We start from the raw sequence: 12,745 nt of genomic DNA, 5'->3' as shown, positions 1-12,745 counted from the left end.
CAATAATTCCCTCATTTTTTACACAGCTCTGTGTCTGCCGTCAGCTTCAGGCACAGCGTACGGCGACAGTCCCTGATAGAGGGAAAGTCATATACATGCTATAAAGCCTGCATTCTTTTTCCAAAAAAATTTAAAGAAAAGCTCCTTCTTACGGCTACCTCTGACCATCTGAAATTTACTGGGTGTCTGGTGGGAGTTGTACTGAATCCCTATTGCGCCGCTAGGCCTGTTTGCAGCCTTCTGTATTCTTTGTTTCTGCCTGGAGTTAGCGTTACAATACCGCTGTCAGCCTCCAACTGTACGCCAATAATTCCCTAATTATTTACACCGGTCTGTCTGCCGTCAACTTAACGCACAGCGTGCGGCGACAGCCACTGATAGAGGGAAAGTCATATATACGCTATATAGCCTGTATTCTTTTTCAAAAAAATTTAAATAGAAGCTCCTTGGTTGGGCTACCCCATACCATTTGAAATTTACTGTGTGTCTGGTGGGAGTTGTAGTGAATCACTATTGCACAGCTAGGCCTGTTTGCAGCCTTCTGTATTCTTTGTTTCTGCCTGGAGTTAGCGTTACAATACCGCTGTCAGTCTCCAACTGTACGCAAATAATTCCATAATTATTTACAGTGCTCTGTGCCTGCCATCAGCTTCAGGCACAGCGTACGGCGACAGCCCCTGATAGAGGCAAAGTCATATACATGCTATATAGCCTGTATTCTTTTTCAAAAAAATTTAAATAAAAGCTCCTTGGTTGGGCTACCCATGACCATCTGAAATTTACTGTGTGTCTGGTGGGAGTTGTAGTGAATCACTATTACACGGCTAGGCCTGTTGCAGCCTTCTGTATTCTTTGTTTCTGCCTGGAGTTAGCGTTACAATACCGCTGTCAGCCTCCAACTGTACTCAAATAATTCCATAATTATTTACACCGCTCTGTGTCTGCTCTATTCGTAATCCACCATGCTGAGGGGTAGGGGTAGGGCTAGAGGACGTGGACATGGACACGGGTGAAGACGCGGAGGTCCAAGTGAGGGTGTGGGCACAGGCCGAGTTCCTGGTCCAGGTAAATCGCAACCGGCTGCTGCGGGATTAGGAGAGAGGCAAGTTCTGGGGTCCCCAGCTTCATATCCCAATTTTTGGGTCCACGTGGTAGACCTTTATTACAAACAGAGCAGTGTGAGCAGGTCCTGTCATGGATGGCAGAAAATGCATCCAGCAATGTATCGACCACCCAGTCTTCTACACCGTCCACTGCTGCAACTCTGAATCCTCTGGCTGCTGCTCCTCCTTCCTCCCAGCCTCCTCACTCCATGAAAATGACACATTCTGATGAGCAGACAGACTCCCAGGAACTGTTCTCGGGCCCCTGCCATGATTGGGAAAAAATGGCTCCTCTCTCACCTGAGAAGTTTGTCGTGACCGATGCCCAACCTTTGGAAAGTTCCCGGGGTCCGGGTAATGAGGCTGGGGACTTCTGGCAACTGTCTCAAAAGCTTTCAGTGGATGAGGAGGACGATGATGATGAGACACAGTTGTCATCAGTGAGGTAGTAGTAAAGGCAGTAAGTCCGAGGGAGGAGCGCACAGAGGATTCGGAGGAAGAGCTGCTGGACGATGAGGTGACTGTCCCCACCTGGTTTGCTAAGCCAACTGAGGACAGGTCTTCAGAGGGGGAGGCAAGTGCAGCAGCAGGACAGGTAGGAAGAGGCAGTGGGGTGGCCAAGGGTAGAGGCAGGGCCAGAGCGAAGAATCCACCAACTCTTTCCAAAAGTACCCCCTCACGCCAAGCCACTGTGCAGAGGCCTAGGTGTTCAAAGGTGTGGAAGTTTTTCAGTGAGAGCATGGACGACTGAAGAACAGTGGTGTGCAACCTGTGTCACGCCAAGATCACCAGGGGAGCCACCACTACCAGCCTCACCACCACCAACATGCGCAGGCATATGATGGCTAAGCACCCCACAAGGTGGGACGAAGGCCGTTCACCGCCTCCGGGTCGCACCGCTGCCTCTCCCCCTGTGCCCCAACCTGCCACTCAGATCCAACCCCCCTCTCAGTACACAGGCACGACCGCCTCCCGGCCTGCACCCACACCCTCACCTCCGCTGTCATCGGCCCCATCCAGCATGGTCTCTCAGCGCAGCGTCCAGCTGTCGCTAGCGCAAGCGTTGGAGCACTAGCGCAAATACGCCGCCACGCACCTGCACGCTCAAGCTTTAAACATGCATATTGCCAAATTGATCAGCCTGGAGATGCTGCCGTACAGGCTTGTGGAAACTGAAGCTTTCAAAAACATGATGGCGGCGGCGGTGCCATGCTACTTGGTCCCCAGTCGCCACTATTTTTCCCGGTATGCTGTCCCAGCCCAACACCAGCACGTCTCCTGCAACATCAATCGTGCCCTCACCAACGCGGTTACTGGGAAGGTCCACTTAACCACGGACACGTGGACAAGTACTGGCGGGCAGGGCCACTATATCTCCCTGATGGCACATTGGGTGAATTTGGTGTAGGCTGGGACCAAGGCAGAGCCTGGGACCGCAGACGTCCTACCCACACCCAGAATAGCGGGTCCTTCCTCGGTTCTGGTATCTGCGGCGGTCTATGCCACCTCCTCTAAACCCTCCCCCTCCTCCTACGCAACCTCTACCTCTCAATTAAGAAATGTGAGCAGCATGTCGCCAGCAGTCGGTGTGGTACGGCGTGACAGCACAGCGGTGGGCAAGCGTCAGCAGGCCGTGCTGAAACTACTCAGCCTAGGTGACAAGAGGCACACGGCCCCAGAGCTGTTGCAGGGTCTGACAGAGCAGACTGACCTCTCGCTTTCGCCGCTGAGCCTCTAACCGGGCATGGTCGTGCGTGACAACGGCCATAACCTGGTGGCGGCTCTGCAGCTCGGCAGCCTCACACACGTGCCATGCCTGGCCCACGTCTTCAATCTGGTGGTTCAGCGGTTTCTGAAAAACTACCCACACTTATCTGACCTGCTCGGCAAGGTGCGCCGCGTCTGCGCACATTTCCGCAAGTCCACCACGGATGCTGCCACCCTGCGGACCCTCCAACATTGGTTTAATCTGCCAGAGCACCGGCTGCTGTGCGACGTGCCCACACGGTGGAATTCTACGCTCCACATGTTGGCCAGGCTGTATGAGCAGCGTAGAGCAATAGTGGAATACCAACTCCAACATGGGCGGTGTAGTAGTAGTCAGCCTCCCCAATTCTTTACCGAGGAGTGGGCCTGGATGGCAGACATCTGCCAGGTCCTCAAAAAATTTGAGGAGTCTACCCAGATGGTGAGCGGCGATGCTGCAATCATTAGCGTCACCATTCCTCTGCTATGCCTGCTGAGAAGTTCGCTGCAAAGCATATAGGCAGACGCTTTGCGGTCGGAACAGGAGACGGGGGAAGAGAGTATGTCGCTTGATAGTCAGAGCACCCTCATGTCTATATATCAGCGCGTTTTGGAGGAGGAGGAGGGGGAGGAGCAGGAGGAGGAGGGGGAAGAGACAGCTGGGCCCACTGCAGAGGGTACCCATGCTGCTTGCCTCCCATCTGTTCAGCGTGTATGTCCTGTGGACGAGGAGAAGGATCCTGAAAGCGATCTTCCTAGTGAGGACAGCGATGTGTTGCGTACTGGTACCCTGGCACACATGGCTGACTTCATGTTAGGCTGCATTTCTCGTGACCCTCGCGTTAGACGCATTCTGGCCACTACGGATTACTGGTTGTACACCCTTCTCGACCCACGGTATAAGGAGAACCTTTCCACTCTGATACCCGAAGAGGAAAGGGGTTCGAGAGTGATGCAATACCACAGGGCCCTGGTGGACAAACTGATGGTAAACTTCCCATCTGACAGCGCTAGCGGCAGAAGGCGCAGTTCCGAGGGCCAAGTAGCAGGGGAGCTGCAGAGATCAGGCAGCATGTTCAGCGCAGGCAGGGGAACACTCTCCAAGGCCTTTGCCAGCTTTATGGCTCCCCAGCAAGACTGTGTCACCACTCCCCAGTCAAGGCTGAGTCGGAGGGAGCACTGTAAAAAGATGGTGAGGGAGTAAGTAGCCGATCATTCCACTATCCTCCGTGATGCCTCAGCTCCATACAACTATTGGGTGTCAAAGCTGGACACGTGGCACGAACTTGCGCTGTATGCCCTGGAGGTGCTGGCTTGCCCTGCCGCTAGTGTCTTGTCAGAGAGGGTGTTTAGTGCAGCTGGGGGAATCATCATGGACAAGCGTACCCGCCTGTCAACTGCCAGTGCCGACATGCTTACACTCATAAAGATGAACAAAGCCTGGATTTCCCCAGACTTCTCTTCTCCACCGGCGGAGAGCAGCGGAACCTAAAGATTTTTTTCGCTGCAACCGCAGATAAAAGCACTCCTCTCTATCACCGGGAAAATGGGGCATTTCTCTTTGTCAATCTGTCTCTGACATTAGTCCTCCTCCTGCTACTCCTCCTCCAGAAACAACATGTCATTGCGCTGAACAGCCAATTTTTCTGCAGCCCAAAAGGCTCATCTACATCTACCAATGTTTTTACAATTTTTCAAAGTTTCAAAAGTATTGATACTTTAACATGAACCAATTTTTTCAACAGGGCTGCCTCCAGGCTCTGTTACAAATTAAGCAACAGCAAGCTGTATCTTTAAAAAAATATTTATGGCTTTCACCTGCCCTCTCGGTTGGTAAATTTTTCAGAGGTACACTTGTACTCTTGGTGCACTTATTTTTCGGGCCCACGCCTACACTCTTATCCAACTAATTTTTCCGGCCTTTGCTCATGGTACCCCAATGTTTCAGAGGTTGGCCTATATTATTACAACAGAAACTTTACTGGGGTCTGTCTGCCTATACTTCTGCTACAAGAAAGTTACAGGGGTCTGCCTATACTGCTGCCATGTAAATGTTTCAGGGGTCTGCCTATACTGCTGCACTTGAACGTTAAAGGGGTCTGCCTATATCTCTGCGACGTAAATGTTACAGGGGTCTGCCTATACTGCTGCCACAAGGATGTTACTGGGGTCTGCCTATACTGCTGCCACATAAATTTTACAGTGTTTGCCTATACTGCTGTCACAAGGATGTTACTGGGGTCTGCCTATACTGCTGCCACATAAATGCTACAGGGGTCTGCCTATACTTCTGCTACAGAAATGTTACTGGGATCTGTCAATACTGTTGCTACAGAAATGTTACAGGAGTCTGCGTATACTTCTGCTACAAGAATGTTACTAGGGTCTGCCTATACTGCTGCCACGTAAATTTTACAGGTGTTTGCCTATACTGCTGCCACTTAAATGTTACAGGGGTCTGTCTATACTTCTACTACAGAAATGTTACTGGGATCTGTCTATACTGTTACTACAGAAATGTTACAGGAGTCTGCCAATACTGCTGCTACATAAATGTAACTGGCGTCTGCCTATGCTTCTGCTACATAAATGTTACAGGGGTCTGCCTATACTTCTGCTACAGAAATGTTACTGGGATCTGTCTATACTGTTACTACAGAAATGTTACAGGGGTCTGCGTATACTTCTGCTATAAAAATGTTACTGGGGTCTGCCTTACTGCTGCCACATAAATTTTACAGCGTTTGCGTATACTGCTGCCACAAGGATGTTACTGGGGTCTGCCTATACTGCTGCCACATAAATGCTACAGGGGTCTGCCTATACTTCTGCTACAGAAATGTTGCTGGGATCTGTCAATACTGTTGCTACAGAAATGTTACAGGGGTCTGCGTATACTTCTGCTACAAAAATGTTACTAGGGTCTGCCTATACTGCTGCCACGTAAATTTTACAGGGGTTTGCCTATACTGCTGCCATTTAAATGCTACCGGGGTCTGCCTATACTTCTACTACAGAAATATTACTGGGATCTGTCTATACTGTTACTACAGAAATGTTACAGGGGTCTGCCAATACTGCTGCTACATAAATGTTACTGGCGTCTGCCTATGCTTCTGCTACATAAATGTTACAGGGGTCTGCTTATACTTCGGCAACAGAAATGTTACTGGGGTCTGCCTTTACTTCTACAGAAATGTTACTGGGGTCTGCCTATGCTTCTGCTACATAAATGTTACAGGGGTCTGCTTATACTGCTGCTACAGAAATGTTACAGTGGTCTGCCTATACTGCTGCTACATAAATGTTATTTGGGTCTGCCTATACTGTTACTACAGAAATGTTACTCGGCTCTGTCTATACTGTTATTACAGAAATGTTACTGGGGTCTGTCTATACTATTGCTACTGAAATGTTACTAATACTGGGCTCTGCCTATACTGCTGCTACTGAAATGTTACAGGGGTCTGCCTATACTCCTGCTACATAAATGTTACTGGGGTCTGCTTATACTGTTACTACAGAAATGTTACTCGGCTCTGTCTATACTGTTACTTCAGAAATGTTACTGGGGTCTGTCTATACTGTTACTACTGAAATGTTACTGGGGTCTGTCTATACTGTTACTACAGAAATGTTACTGGGGTTTTCCTAGACTTCTGCAACATAACTGTTACTGGTGTCAGCTTATACCTTTACTACAGGAATATTACAGGGGTCTGTGTATACTATGGGTGCACTAAGTCTTCCCATCGCGGTGTTCTACCTATCTGGCCCAAAAAAAACCCAGACTGACTAGGGCATGGATTGTGGGCCGAGGCCAACATGTATTTTCTCTCACGTTACCACAGCTATCCGGGGCACTGCAATGGGATTTCTTAATGTATCATCTGTGGGTTCCTGCTAGCCACCCATGCTGTGGGTGCACATGGACTTCCCATAGCGGAGTTGCACCTGCTTGGCACTTTTTAAAAAAAGCAGACTGACCAGGGCATGGAGTGTGGGCCGAAGCCAACATGTATTTTCTCTCCCATAACCTCAGCTATCCGGGGCACTGGAATGGGATTTCTTTATGTACCGTCTGTGGGTTCCTGCTAGCTACCCATGCTGTGGGTGCACACAGACTTCCCTTAGCGGAGTTGTACCTGCCGGGCACTTTTAAAAAAACCCAGACTGACTAGGGCATGGAGTGTGGGCCGAAGCCAACATCTATTTTCTCTCACGTAACCTCAGCTATCCGGGGCACTGCAATGGGATTTCTTTTTGTACCGTCTGTGGGTTCCTGCTAGCCACCCATGCTGCGGGTGCACACAGACTTCCCATAGCAGAGTTGTACCTGCCTGGCACTTTTAAAAAAACCCAGACTGACTAGGGCATGGAGTGTGGGCCGAAGCCAACATGTATTTTCTCTCAAGTAACCTCAGCTATCCGGGGCACTGCAATGGGATTTCTTTTTTGTACCGTCTGTGGGTTCCTGCTAGCCACCCATGCTGTGGGTGCACACAAACTTCCCATAGCGGTGTTTTACCTGTCTGTCCCCAAAACACTGACAGACTTGGGTAGACTGCAGAGTGCAGATGGTTTACTCCTTGCGTTGTCGATGAGGTATCTGACACCCAAACAGAATGAGTAGTGTATGGACACATGGATTCCGCATTGCTATGTCACTCGCAGCACCTTGGGCCACACAAGGTGTTTGCTGGGACAGAGGCTGACCCAGGGCCCGCTCACATACTTCTCACACCGAGTATTGCTGGATTGTAGAGATGTGTAGAAGTGCTGGGCTGGCAGCTTAGTCCACTTTATGCCCACATTTGCAGTTCCTGACGGAGGTGGCACAAGATTGGAATGAAGATCGAACATCAATTTTTCATCGATTCTCTACAGCATTGTGGGCTATCGCCCCCCTTCCTTTTAAAGAGGGTCGCTACCTGGCCCTGCCAACCCTCTGCAGTGTGTGCCTCCGGTTCCTCCTCATGGCAGACGCACTTATAAATAGACATGAGGGTGGTGTGGCTATAAAGCCAGCGTGTGGTATGAGGGCAGCTGAAGGCTGCGCAGGGACACTTCTGTGTGCGCTGCGGACGCAGGGTCATGCGGATGGGGTTGGGCAGCATGTAACCTAGGAGAAGAGGCAGCAGTGTGTCCCGCAGGCAGTGATTGTGCTTGGTTGGAGGTAGTGTGGTGCTTAGCTAAGGTGTGCCTTGCTAATGAGGGTTTGTCCGAAGTAAAAATGTTTAGAGGGGAGGCACTCTTGCCGCTATTGTGGCTTAATAGTGAGGCGTGGGAACCTGAGATGCAGCCCTGCATGTTGCCCCTCACCTGCCCTATCCGTTTCTGTGTCGTTTACATCACTTTCGTAGGTTTTCCAGATTTTCACAAATGAAAACCTTAGCGGAGCATGGGTCATATACAAAAATGCTTGAGTCGCCCATTGCCTTAAATGGGGTTCGTTACTCAAAACGAACTCTCGAGCATCGCGGAAAGTTCGACTTGAGCAACAAGCACACGAGCATTTTGGTGCTCGCTCATCTCTAATAAGGACTCATCCATGCAGACATTTTTTTTTAGTATGTTTTTGTTGTTGACTGATCATGACAGATCCTATTCATTTTCATGGGACAAACTACTGCCAAGCAGCATTCATTTTCACTATTCCAAAGACAAACTAAAAAAAAACCTACAATAGTGAGAATGTGCCTGTTTTTGTGGGCCGGACGCAATTAGGAAGTGAATCCAGGGTAATGTCAGTAGTTTCAGTGTATAATGTATAATGTATAGTGTATAATGTGCCCTTCTTCACAGCCCTGCTAAAAAATCGTCTGTGGTATTTGGACTGATTGGCTAACAGGGGGGTATTTTCCCTAACCAACCAATCAGCCATAATGGAAATGTAAATATTTCAGGCCTGCCTTTACTACAGTACTGATTATTGCCCTTTATTCAGACTCCTGTCAACTCAGTACTTGTGGCTGTTTATACTTTGTGGGACTTATTCACTTCTCCCAAATACTATGTTATATATATTGTTCTTTCCTTCTGCATTAAACATAATACTTATCCTCCATCTAGGGACAGACTAAGCCCTTTAGGTCCTGATATGGGGCCTATTGGGGCTATTGCCCTGCTTCTAACCACACCAACATTGGTTAGAGATAGCCTTCCAATTTATATTACAGTGACTTGCCCTATTTTGTCTTGGTGATGCCCACGAAGGGTGGCATACTTGCACCCTGCACAAATGTAACAGCACCCTAACAAAAGGGCTCTATTTATTTTCAAGCTTGTTGGGCAATGGCATCCTATGAGTGCCGTCAATGGAAAAATAAGTAAGGTCTGGCCTTCTTCTTTAAAGTTTTATTCTTAGCTTAAAAATCGTAATATACATAACTTATTTGTCTTTCAGAATTAGAGAACTTCTATCAATCTAGAAAAAATTATCTAATGAAAATCAACTCACTTAATGGCATTAAATAAAGAGCAGAAAAATTAATCAAAATGCAACTGATTTTCAATAGGTTTTCAATTTTTTTAAATAAAGTACAAGGCTACATTTTAGACTTCAGAAGGAACCAAAGTATTTGTTTAAATACAAGAATGTCATTGTGCAATATCTCTGCGGAGACGGATCAGACGCCTTCTATTTACTCTATAAAGAATGTTGGTGCATGCACTATACTGTCTTTAGCTTTTATGATTGGGGTGCCAGGAAACATAATGGTAATGTGGACCATCTATAGAAAGCTGAAGAATATTTCTGCCACTGTGCTGTTAATCGGAAACCTAGAACTTGCAGACTTCCTCATTCTGTTATCTCTACCTATCTGGATATATACATTTGCTGTCAACAAATGGATTTTTGGAGTGGGATTTTGCAAAGTTATGGTATATGTCACACTATCCAATTTGTATGCCAGTGTATTTCTCATAACCTTGTTGAGTATAGAGAGGTTTTTGGCTGTGTTTAGGCCATTTGATCTACAGAGATGGACCAAAAAACGAGTTTTTAAAAAAATTATCATTTTTATTTGGATAGCAGCTGCAGTATTTGGTATTCACTCTCTTCCATTCTACAACCCAAATCAAAGTAGAAAACCTTTCCAATGCATTCCACACGAATACACCAGTGATACGCAAAAGGTAATATTTCTTCTTTTGCCAACCTTCATTGGATTTTTGATTCCGTTTTGCATTATTATCATCTGCTACACCTACTTATGGAGAAAACTCCGAAAAATGAAATTCGATGGTAAACGTAAATCAGACAAAATAATCATCCTTGTTGAATATGTTGGATTCCATGGCAGATATTCAAGATTATGGACATCATCTCTGATTTTCTGGACAGCTGCAGTTTAAAAGGAATTGTGAACATTGGTGCTTATATCTCTGGGGCGTTGGTATTTGTAAACAGTAGCATGAACCCTGTTTTTTATTTTTATTTTGCATCTAGAATAAAACACCCTGCAACAATTAAAAGGATGAATATGCTTTTTGAAAAAATTGAAGAAATTGAGTCAGAACAAAAACCAAGGGAAAATAATGGAAATACTACAGTCAGTACACATATCGACAGTATTCCTACAGTTAATACTGACATTCAGATGGTTTATAAATATGTGAATGTCCTACTTGCGATGATGCTCTCTTTCCATGGAGTTGAACAACAGTGTAAATGCCATAATGTGCTAAGTGATGGGAGTCTGACAGCTGGGACGCTCACAATCCCTAGAACAAGTCTCATGCACATCCAAAGGCGACTGCCAGAGATAGCCGAGTTAAAGTTCTTAGCTATCTCCAATAGTCCCCATTCATAGTCATTTAAGTGAATGGGGCAATGGTAGTGCACATGTGTGACTTCATTGCCCACACTTCACAATGCATTGGAGACGCACTCTACTGATTATTGAGGGTCCCAGTGGTTGGAACGCCGTCAATCACCAAGTCATTCTCTGTCCTGTGGAAAGGGGATAACTTGTATTCATTGGACTTTTAAGGGCCCAAATATTTTTTTTTTTGTTATTGCTTTTCAGCATCCAATGCGCATAACTTTTCTAATTTTAGGTTGACATGCTTGTATGAGGCTTTATTTTTTTATGAGACAGAGTGCTTTCTTTTGGTACCACATGTGGGTACATATATAGTATATTAGTGATTTAATGGATTATGCCAACTTTAACACTTATCTCATATCCACAGGATAATTTGATAAGTGTCTGGTCAGGATCCAACTGCTGGAACCCCATCAATCATCAGAACAAAGGTTTGTTTGAATAGGGGATAACTGATAATGTTAGCACAAACCGTTGAATATATAATAATTTTTATTTTTACAGAAATGCAAAAAATAAGTATTTTTCAATCATTTATAGTTATTTTTGAATGGCATTCAATACGTACCTTTGATAATGTTTTAGATTTGTAAAACAGGTTGTTAAAGGTATGTTGATGCCGAATATGTGTATATTATTTTCTTACCATTGTTTAATAAAATGTATTAAATGTAAAAAATTGTGTTTGGGTGTTTTTTTTCCGCTATTTTTTTCATGAACTTCTTTTAACTCCTGCCCACCAAATGATGTGCATGTACATCAGGGGATAGAAGTGGTTAAAATCTCCGGCTGCTGAATGGGCTGCCTTTGATTGGCTCTGAGGTAGCTCTCAGCTATTGAATGACAGCTGTGAGCTGCCTCTGGTCCCTACGCTCAACCAATCAGAGGCAGCACTCACCCATTCATGAATCAGCCTATTTTAAATCCCCGCCTGCTTAATACTCCTCAGAGCAGTGCAGGAGAAGAGCAGGCTGGCCTTGGCTGAGCCCCGGCAGCTGAAGAAAGATGAGTATTTTTTTTTCATTTTTATCACCGTTTTTTCTTGTTTTTCAGGGAAGAGTTTATATTTAAAGCCCTTCCTTAAAAAACAATTACAGCATGGCGGCAGCTGGATCCCCTACCGCAGCTGTCATCTGTGATCACAGATGTTGCAGGTGCAGCAGGGAATTCGTTTTCCTCGCAGGGATGAAGGAAACATCTGCCGCATGCAGCAGATGTGTTCTTCATCTCTGCAAGGACACGGCAGCGGCGGACAGATAAGTATTTTTATTTATGTATTTATTTTACACCAAAATTCTTGTTTTCTAGGGAAGAGCTTATATCTAAAGTTCTTCCCTGAAAAACAATTCAGGGGTGCCGGCAGAACATTGTCTCCTAAGTGAGTATACATCATCCATCCTGTGTGTTCGCAGCGCAGCTTTATTGTGATCGTTCTGTGACTTTTTACCCCATCACTTGTTGATGGGGGCTTTATTCTTTTCTTTGGCTGCAGCTCTCCATTTGTTTGGATATCACTCAGTGTGGATTTGGCTCTATTAATATCTCGCATCAGACTGATCAACATGGAACTTGTCCCAAGGCGCTGTCCTATTCTTTTGTTTTAATCATTGTTATGGGTAAACTACGGAGGGATACTGTACATTGCTCTATGATGAACAATGCAGATGGTGTTGCTATAGTTCTAAAAACTATAAACACAAGGAGATACAATCTGAAATTAATTGGGAGAAAGATCAGAAGCAATGTTAGAAAATGTGATTTTCCTGGAAGAGTAGTAGGTACTTGGAACATATTTCTTGCAGATGTGGTTGGAAAATCAAAAGTAAGTGGATTTAAATATATCTGCAAATAAGGGAGATGGAATAAATCCTCCACAGTGCCACCTATTGAAAGGCAGCATTCCTTCAAGTCAAAGTCAGACTTTTTATACAAGCCTTGTTACAATGACTGGGAATTAAAAGCAAAGCCAGACCCCATGTACATACAGCTGTTTCTGGGTTATTGCCCTTCATCAGTGTACAGTAGGAGTCTGGCTTTTTGCTAGTGAGAGGCCTGGGACGGGGT

At 46.0% G+C, this 12,745-nt stretch overlaps 1 pseudogene; it reads left to right on the top strand.

The window, feature by feature from the left end:
* Nucleotides 1–9,446: 9,446 nt before the first annotated feature.
* Nucleotides 9,447–10,666, top strand: LOC136581712 (leukotriene B4 receptor 1-like; annotated as a pseudogene).
* The last annotated feature ends 2,079 nt before the right edge of the window (nt 10,667–12,745 follow it).

The sequence above is a fragment of the Eleutherodactylus coqui genome, chromosome 11 (assembly GCF_035609145.1).
Source record: "Eleutherodactylus coqui strain aEleCoq1 chromosome 11, aEleCoq1.hap1, whole genome shotgun sequence".
Taxonomy (NCBI): domain Eukaryota; kingdom Metazoa; phylum Chordata; class Amphibia; order Anura; family Eleutherodactylidae; genus Eleutherodactylus; species Eleutherodactylus coqui.
Note: the sequence above shows the minus strand (reverse complement) of the source record. Positions and strands in the feature narration are given on the sequence as shown.